We start from the raw sequence: 9,231 nt of genomic DNA, 5'->3' as shown, positions 1-9,231 counted from the left end.
CACTACTTTTTTTTTTGTGTGTGTATAAGTTGACAACATTTTCTGTACTAAAATATTTCGCATTTATTTAACTTTTTTTTTTTTTTTGTTTTTTTTTTTTTTTTACTTAGTGTAAGAGCAATTTATACTGTTTTAATTTTTCCCAGCAATATTTTTTTCCTTGCATTAATTCTCAATCTCGTACATTTTAAAGACGCGTGGAGTAGGTAACTTTTTTCCAGCATAAATTTTCATCAAGGGCCACTAACGTACAATTTTACACATGTTCACCTTTTTCTTAACATCACAGCGGCGACGAGACGAATGAGAATAGCACAGGTAATATAGATAAACTCAGGTATTCCCAGCGGCGGTAATTAGTGTAGTGGTGGGCTTGTTTTGTGGCTCACTCACCTGAAAGGACAGGTAATGGAGCGCCTAATTGTTTGATCACCTGCGCGCCCTTGGTCAGATGCGGGAACTCCTACTGTGTGGATGCGTACAGGGAAGTTTTGAGTGCCGGTCACCTGGAAGAAGAGTTAATTAAGGGAGTAATTGGTGTGTTTGTTACTTAAGAGTAGGTAGGTGTATGGGAAGATGCTCGTCGTCTGTCTCTTTTTTCTTTTATTTTTTTGCTTTCTTTCTTCTTTATCTTTCTTTGTCATTCATTAATTCATGCTCTCTTCTGTTCTTTATATTTTCATTCATTCTTCCTTTCCTTCCTTTTTTCAATTTTTTTTCTTTTTCTTTTTTCTTTCATTCACTTTCTTTTCTTTCTTTTATATACTTGCACCTGCTCGCCAAATCCTCTTGTCACATATCACAATGTTTTCTGTCCTGTTTTCTTCTTTTTCTCTCAAATTATCTCGTTTTCAGTTATTTTATTTAACTTTTTACATTTACCTGATATTTTTTTTTAGCATTGCTCTCATTTCACATTTGTCTCATTATTTAATTAGTCTTCTTTTCGTTTCATCTTTCTCGTTGTCTCTGTCTGTCTGTCTGATTGTCTGACTCTGTTTGTCTGTCTGTCTGTCTGATTGTCCATCTATCTATATCTGTCTGTCTTTCTGTCTACTTGCCTGTCTGTCTGATAGGCTGTGGCTATTCGTCTGTCCCCATCTATCTGTCTGTCTGGTTGTCCATCTAACTATCCGTCTCTCTCTCTCTCATCTCTCTCTCTCTCTCTTCTCTCTCCTCTCTCTCTCTCTCTCTCTCTCTCTCTCTCTCTCTCTCTCTCTCTCTCTCTCTCTCTCTCTCTCTCTCTCTCTCTCTCTCTCTCTTTCTCTCTCCTCGGTACACAGAAAAATGTTCCCAGCAACACCACCCTTTCCTCTCCTATTACATTATATATGAATGTAAAAAAAGAATAGCACTTTCTCACATAATGTAATCAGTGCGTGCTTTACACCCAACCTTCCTTCCCTACCTTTCCCTTCCCTTCCCTTCCCTTCCCCTTCCTCTACCCTCCATTTCGTCCTTTTAAGTTATACCTGTGTCCGAGAGAATGGAAGGAGAAGGGAGGGGGAGGGGAGGGGAGGGGAGGGGAGGGGAGGTCTGCACGATAAAGGTGTTGGTGCCAGGAAGGTATAAATCTGCCAAATAAATTGCTCTGTGTATCCTGACCTGTAAATCCTGTCAGTACGTTCGAGGGTGAAGAAAAAAATTGGACGTGGGCAGGCTGGAAGAGGAAGTGGATGGTATATACCCGACCTGCCTCTCTCTCTCTCTCTCTCTCTCTCTCTCTCTCTCTCTCTCTCTCTCTCTCTCCTCTCTCTCTCTCTCTCTCTCTCTCTCTCTCTCTCTCTCTCTCGCTCTCGCTTTCAGCCGCGTATAAATTTCAACTCCGTGTATTTTTTATTTTACTTCATCTTTTTTACCGAGGACTGGAAATGATGGTGCAAGGGGCGCAGTGCTGGAGTGTGGTATAGAGAAGTGGTTGTTTGGGAGCATATCGGGGGAAAAAAGGGACGGGATGATGATGGATTAAAAGAGGATAAAATGGGGGAGGAAGTGGCGTGGAGTGCTACGTGTGGGTGTGTGTGTGTCGTTCCCTGGTCGTAATGTTTGGGTTGTAGTAGTCGTTTTGTCATCCATAAGTTGCTCCGTTCTCGTGTTGCCGCCCAAAGTAGTCTTAAATTTTGGCTTAGCCCTTCACTTGCTTCGTTTTCTCTTCGTTTTCTCCTCTCCTTCAAGGGTCGTAATGTTTCGGGTCTTTGTGGTCGTATGTACTGTCGTTTCTCTACTTTGTGTCTTGCTCGTGGTGTCTTTATCAGTAGTCTTAAATTTCTCCGTTTTCTATGTACTATTTTTTCTTTATTTTTTATGTAGTTTATCTTATGTTGTCGCTATCATTTTCTCTTGTAATGTTGCTCAAATTTTAATGTTTAGGTTGTAAGGCGTATTTCCAAACATTTCTGGATTTTACTTCGACTGCATTTTTAACACGCTGTGGTGGAGATTGTTCGTGTTTTTCAATATTGTTTTCATGATTGTAGTGGTTATTCAACAAGTATTGTGCACTGCTGTAGGGAAAACACTCACTAACAAGAACCCGACTAACCATCATGTACGACCTTTGAAAAACTGTCCTAAAGGGAGGAATAATCATGCTTGTACTTGTGTTATAATTGTAAACATAATATTCCCCTCCACATCTCAGCTTGCACCCAGAGTGGTAGATGGATGAATTAGACTCAGTAATCAGGTTGTTAGTGCCCGCGTCATTAGGGAGCTTTAAAAGAACATTAGACAGATTTATGGAAGAGGATGATGGCGTAAATTGGTGGGTATATTTTATGCAGGGGCTGCCACGTGTAGGCCTGATGGCTTCTTGCAGTTTCCTTTACTTTTAGGTCTTATGTTCTTATATTTATAGGGTATTTTTATGATTCTTTGATTCTTTTGATTGTATGATTCCGAGTAATACACAGGGTTGGAGCGGGGTCGTAGTGAGAGTCCATACAGAGTGAACCTTTTTTTTTTTTTTTGGCCATCACCTTGACGGAGTATTAGACCATGTTTTGTTGAATATATTTTATTTCATTTTTTGTATATTTATTTTATGTTAATTTTATCTTTTTGTATTTCTTATTTTCTATTTACATATTTTCCTTAATTTTCTTTAGACATATACAACATACACACACGCATTCCTTCATTCACACAGGGGGAACCATCCTCATACAGTGACCTCCTTGGTATCAGTGCACCCCTGGTGGCGAGATGTTGACTTACACAGTGTTAACAGGTAATTTAACTGGCGATACTACATTTAGTACTGTTTTTACACTGATTTCCTGTAAATATTATGATTATAGATAGGACTCCACTGTTTTCCTCGATTTATCAGTATTCAGTGTTGCTCCCCAGCGTCAGCGTCCCTGCCGATGAGTTTGTGCATGTGTTCCCCCAGAGCTCCACAATCTGACCGAAATTACATGACTAATTTAGTGACGCTGCAAGTGCGGTGAAGGTTGATTGTGAATAATGAATGGTGTGTTTTATTCAGCAGGGTAGTTGATCTTGCCAACCTTGCGTGTGTCTGTTGTGGTCTCATTACTCGTTGTTGTTTTTGTTGTTGTTGTTGTTGTTGTTGTTCCTTCTTCTTCTTCTTCGTTTTTTTTTTGTTCTTTTGTTCTTGTTGTTCTTGTTCTTTTTCTCTTTCCTCTTCTCCTTGTTCTCGTTCTTCTTTATTGTTATTATTGTTATTATTATTATATATATTATTATTGTTATTATTATTATTATTATTATTATTATTATTATTATTATTATTATTATTATTATTTTATTTATTTTACTACTACTACTACTACTACTACTACTACTAAAACAATACTCATCATCATCATCATCATCACCATTATCATCATCATCATCATCATCATTACTGTTATTTTATGCGACACCAATAATCTCGTATCATTCCAGACGCGGGTGGTGAACAGCGCTGCACACAAGAACACAAGACCTACAAGTGCATCAGTGTCCCACAAGCGTCCTCTCTCTCACGCCCATTCGTGGGGAGCAAAGCAATAAAGAGGATCAACTCGGACACTCATGGCCACAGGGAAGGCAACACCCTGTCCCCGCGCCCTCCACCTGCCGCCCCTCGTAATGCAGAATGTCCCTCGCGCCCTTCATCTCCCTCCTTCACACCGCCGGCCGTCCGTCAGCCTCCCCGCCCGAGCAAACAAGGTACCTAACGCTGTGCTGTTTTTATTTTTCATGGCGGGGTTCCCTCCTGCATTGCTTTTCTGTGATGAATACGTTGTACATTTCTATTTTTGGGGATGAAAACATTACTATTTTTGGGGTGAAAACTCTTCAATTTAGGCTGAGGAAAACATTACTACCATTTTCGGAGGGGAAAGACAGGCCAATTTCTGGGTTGAAAGCATTATTATTTTTAACCGTTGAAAAACGTTACTGTTTTGGTAGTGAAAACCTTGATAATTTGTGATGAAAGCGTCACTATTTTTGGGCTGAAAACGTTATTTTTGGGGGAATGAAAGGGTGAAAATATAGCCTCCATTTTTCAGGGAAGTGAAACGTAGCACATTACTATTTTTGTTCCCCTGAGTTAGGCCCTGGATTGCATTTGGGTATTTGGGTATTTGGGTAGAAATGGAAACCTCGTTGCGTTAGAGACCTGGTTACCATTTGTCCGCTCCACGCCGCTTGGACAGACGGACTCGAAGCAAACCAGCACCGAATCCCTGTGTTGCCTTTCAACTAAGTAAGTTAAGCTTCAAGTTAAGCCGAAGAGCATCACCAACACTGTTCCTCCTCCTCCTTCATCTCCTTCTTGTCCTTTCCTTCCCTCCTTCGTCTCCTTCTCGTCCTTCCCTTCTCTCCTTCATCTCCCTTTCGTTCTTCCCTTCCCTCCTTCATCACCTCTCCCTCCTTCCCTTCCCTCTCCACTCCAGCTGACGGGTGGTGCAAACGGAAGGTGGTACATAAGAAAACGGGAAGAAGAAAGAGGAACATACAAAGGAAGCACAGACAGCAGCAGAGTTATTGGTTCCCAAGAGGTTATTTATTGGATCCATACTATATGGCATACAGTGAGATGAATAGGACAACAGAGGAGGAGGAGGAGAGAGGGAAACAGCGTCACCTGGCCCGCCACAGATGTACTCAAGCGCCTCAGGTGGACGCTGGCTGGCGGATATGAGGCAGTGGCGCGCCCATTAAGGTCTCTTCCCTTACTTTTGATGTGCGTTATGGTTGTGCTTCCTCCGCAGGGCACGAGTGAGACAGGTAACGGAGATTAAAAGGAAGAGAGAGAGAGAGAGAGAGAGAGAGAGAGAGAGAGAGAGAGAGAGAGAGAGAGAGAGAGAGAGAGAGAGAGAGAGAGAGAGAGAGAGAAAGGAAAATGTTTTGACGAGTGAGTTTTCCTTTTAAGACTGGCGTTTGTGACATTAAGGTGACGCCATGTCTCTCTCTCTCTCTCTCTCTCTCTCTCTCTCTCTCTCTCTCTCTCTCTCTCTCTCTCTCTCTCTCTCTCTCTCTCTGTCTGTCTCTGTCTCTCTCCATCATCCCAGCCTCCCTGCTTCATCACCTTTCCTTTCTCACTTCAACGTTCATTCTTTCCCCTCTTGCCTCACTTTTCATGTTTAAATTACCTTCATGACTCACTCTTTTTCCCATTTTCCCAATATCTTTTTTCACGTGCTATTTTTTCTTCGCTCTCCTGCATCTTAGTTTCTTTCTACCATGAGCAATTTCTGTCTTTACTCCCTTACTTTTATCATTGCCTCTTTTCTTCCCCTTTCTCAGTCATCCACTTGCATCCTCCTCTCTTTTACCTTCCCCCCTCCCGTCCCTTTTCTTCTCTCTTTTAAACTTTCACCATCCTTCCCAGCTCTTATGCCGCCAAAGGTCACTCTGGCAGACATCCTCAAGCAGTTCTTTATTATACTTTTATATCTGACAGTTTGTGGAAGTCTTAATGTCAGACGAATCCTTCTTTATTACTTTCTCATGTTACTTTAATTTTTTTTTCTCCGCAGTGTAACATCTGACAAGTTTAAGCCATTGTTTGTTATTACTTTTCTAGATTACATTTGTTTAATCTTCTTTGGGAGTTATTTTAGTTCACCCTGCGGTCATCCTTTCATAATGCTAGATATATTTAAATAGTTTGCATACATAATTTCAAGAGTATATTTACTGCATACATAATTTCAAGAGTATATTTACCACAGGTCTTGTTGTCAGAGAAGTTAATTATTTTTCTTTATTATTTCCCTAGATTACATTTTTCCTACGTAATTCATTCTTTTTTTTTTTTTTTTTTTTTTTGCGAGGTATTTTAATCAATTCTACCGCAGAAGAGGAGAAGAAAGAAGGGAAAAGGAAGAGTAGAAGTGGGTGCAGGAGGACGTCTTCTAAAACCTCCAGGCAGTGAATAGGTAGAGGTAATTCTCCTGCTGTCAGATTTTCAGGGATACATTTCTGCAGCAAATTATTGTGTCCTGGGGAGCTGAATCGTTTTAGGTCAGGCTGGTGTAGTTGGCTGGCTCAGGGTACGAAAGGTTTTGCACTACCGCGGAAAAGTTCATGGTTCAGAGTGGGATGCAATCTGTTTGTGGTTCAGAATTTCATCTGGCGACTTAAGAGTATGTGATGGTTAGAGTGAGATTGCATTTGGCTCCTTCCCCCTTTTAAAAGATCCATAAAAAGTCGTCAAGAGGTGAGTATACTGAGGGGTCCTGTCTGTTAGCGGTGTTTTATGTTTATTATTATTAAATCTTTAACATATACTGAGGTTGTACATTGGCTTCTTTCCCTTTCGAGAGCATCTGTATAAATTTCTCGAGAGGTAAATGCATAAAAAAAAAACCCTATTCGTTAGTGATGTTTTATATTTCGTCTTTAAATTCTACAATAAAAAAATGTATGCACTTGAAACTCAGCATGTCTCGATGTAACTTTTTTTCCTCCTTCACTTATTTTTTTCTTTTTTCTTTTTTCTTTGTTCCGCCTTCGACCAAAATCATAAAACTTCCCTCGCCGTGTTGCCTCCCGAACCAAAGTTAATGTAGAAGAGCCATTCCGCCTGTTGCCCTCTGTTTTCCTGCTTATTGGCTGTGTTTGGAAGTGCTTCTCCCTCGTGTTTCCAATTGTGCTCTGGCTGGCAACAAAACGTGTGTGTGTGTGTGTGTGTGTGTGTGTGTGTGTGTGTGTTGTTTCTCCAATCGTTACATCGGCCTAGGGTTGCATGTGAACGGTGAAGGTGCAAAATTCTCGCTTTACAATTATTAGAGAAGAGAAAAGGTAACAGGTGAGGATGTGAATGTGGAGGGAACAACACATTACTTAGTGGAGGGAAGAAGGCAAGACTACGGTAACAGTAGGGAGGGTTGAGTACACTTGAAGGGCTGAGGGTTCGGATGGATCAAGGAGGATGACTGGAGGAGGCTGCTATTGGAGGGGAGAGGAAGGATTAAGGTATATGAAAGGAGGAAGGGAAGTGAAGGCAAGCCAGACAGTTGGTGTTGTGTTCAGAGGACGCAGAGACAAGGGTTATATATATATATATATATATATATATATATATATATATATATATATATATATATATATATATATATATATATATATATATATATATATATATATATATATATATATATAATTTTTTTTTTATTGTAGTTTTTATAGTTTGTACACGTTCCGTATTTTACCTGGTTTAAAATTGCAGTTCTGTGCATTCGGAAAATTACCAACAAAGCGTTTTATTTTGTATTTTATTTTATTTTATTTTATTTTTTATATTTTGCCGTTCTTTGATGTAGAAAACCCAAATTTTGCAAGGTGTTATTTCTGCAATTTAGGTTATTATACACGAAAAAAAAAAAACGTATATCTATGTATATATCTTTTACTTTCCATTCCTGTATCCTCATCTACACTCATATCCTCACTGCATAGCTCTCCATTACTAATACCTTACTTCACACATGCCCTTACAGCCTCAGCTCTCCCTTGTACCCTTACCCTGTTCTCACGCGCAATAATCCTTAGTAATCCACATCGTCACCTGTTTGCCTTTCACCACAGTTAAGGAGATGAGGATGATCACTAATATTAAGGAAGGGGAGGGGGAAAGAAGAGGAGTGAATCTTAGCCTGATCTGACGGTGCTGTCTTAACTTTATCACGGCACCAAAACTCATTCATTCATTTATTCATTAAGTCAGTCATTCAGTCAGTCAGTCAGTCATTTGGAATTATAAAAGTATCATTATATTTCCTCTGCCAATATCGAAGAACAGACGCAACGTACCCATTCCACACATAACGCATTAGGGGGAACTGGAGTGAGAATAGAATGAAAACCAGAAAGATATGCTGAAGAGATTGGAGAAATGGATATGTGAACGGTGGAGCTGTATTCCCTAGGTGGGCATGAAGACTCGGGGCTGAATGTTGTCTCCCTGGGGACTGGAAACCACGTCCTGGAGAGCCTTGCAGTTTGATGGAGGGAAAGAAAGTGAAGGAGGGAGGGAGGGAGGGAAGTAACGGAAGGAGGAAGGAAGGAAGGAAGATCGATTCCACTACGCTGTCTTTACTTTTTTTTTTTATTATTTAGTTATATAAATTGCAAAATGGGGTATTATATTCTTACACTTTTTTTTTTCAACCACTCATTTATGTGACCGTTTATTTATTTATTATTTTTTTCTTGCGTTTTTGTTTTGTTTTGTTTTGTTTTATTTGCGTGTTTGCAGTATTTCTCTTGTCTGTCTGCTTGTTTCATCTCTTTCTCTGTAACCTTTTTCCTCCTCAGTCAGTTTGTTTCTGGTCTCCTCTCCCAGTCGTTATTGCATTTTTCTGTCTTTTGATGTTTACTTTTCAGTCGGTCTGTTTCCTTTTTCGCACTTTCAGTCCTTGCCTATTTTTACTTTTTTTTTTCTAAATGTTTTAAAACCGCTTCAATTTTCACCATGTTTTCTTTTTTTCATTTTTTTTTTAGTGCGTGTGTTTCTGTATTTTAACTTTTTCTATAACATTTTCTACTCTCAATTAATCTATTTAGTTTCTCTCTCTCTCTCTCTCTCTCTCTCTCTCTCTCTCTCTCTCTCTCTCTCTCTCTCTCTCTCTCTCTCTCTCTCTCTCTCTCTCTCTCTCTCTCTCTCGCAGCATATCCCATGACTTCTTTCAATATTTATCTATCACTTTATCTTATCTCTTTGTTTCTTTGTGGTATGTGTTCCTCGTAATTGCCGTCGCGTTATAGGGA

At 39.8% G+C, this 9,231-nt stretch overlaps 1 protein-coding gene across 1 annotated transcript in view; it reads left to right on the top strand.

The window, feature by feature from the left end:
* The window catches only part of LOC135101960 (potassium channel subfamily T member 2-like), a 523,352-nt gene that overhangs the window by 345,641 nt on the left and 168,480 nt on the right, over positions 1–9,231 (top strand). The window contains 1 exon segment of the mRNA XM_064006426.1: positions 3,913–4,179. The gene's annotated coding sequence lies outside the window, so the exon portion shown is untranslated.

The sequence above is a fragment of the Scylla paramamosain genome, chromosome 7, assembly GCF_035594125.1.
Source record: "Scylla paramamosain isolate STU-SP2022 chromosome 7, ASM3559412v1, whole genome shotgun sequence".
Lineage (NCBI taxonomy): Eukaryota > Metazoa > Arthropoda > Malacostraca > Decapoda > Portunidae > Scylla > Scylla paramamosain.
The sequence above is the reverse complement of the archived record's forward strand: the minus strand, read 5'-3'. Positions and strand labels throughout refer to the sequence as shown.